Consider the following 378-nt stretch of genomic DNA (forward strand, 5'->3'; position numbering starts at 1 on the left):
GGCTGTTGCAGCTCGGGCTCTTGTGGCTCGTGCTGCAGTTCAGCGATAACACCAGAGGGAGTAGCATTATTTGTTTTATTTTTATTTGCTACATGTGCCGCTAACAGCAGGAGCACTACCATTTGCTGCAGCAGGCTCTGCGTCGCCTTGTCGCTGCAGCCGCAACAGCCGCAACGACAACTGCTGCAGCAGAAACCTGCGGCAGTTGCCGCTGCAACAGCAGCCCAGTAAGTTGTTAACATCATTGCATGCAGACAGAAAGACATCCCTCCCTCACGGGGAGCTGTCTGAGGGAGGCCGCGGCAGCGGCTTGAAGCCGCAGCCGACGAGGCAAGGCTCTACTGTTGTTGCTGCACCAGCGGCGGGACATTTCGTTTC

Source organism: Eimeria mitis, genomic scaffold (genome assembly GCF_000499745.2).
Source record: "Eimeria mitis Houghton genomic scaffold, Emh_scaff371, whole genome shotgun sequence".
NCBI lineage: Eukaryota > Apicomplexa > Conoidasida > Eucoccidiorida > Eimeriidae > Eimeria > Eimeria mitis.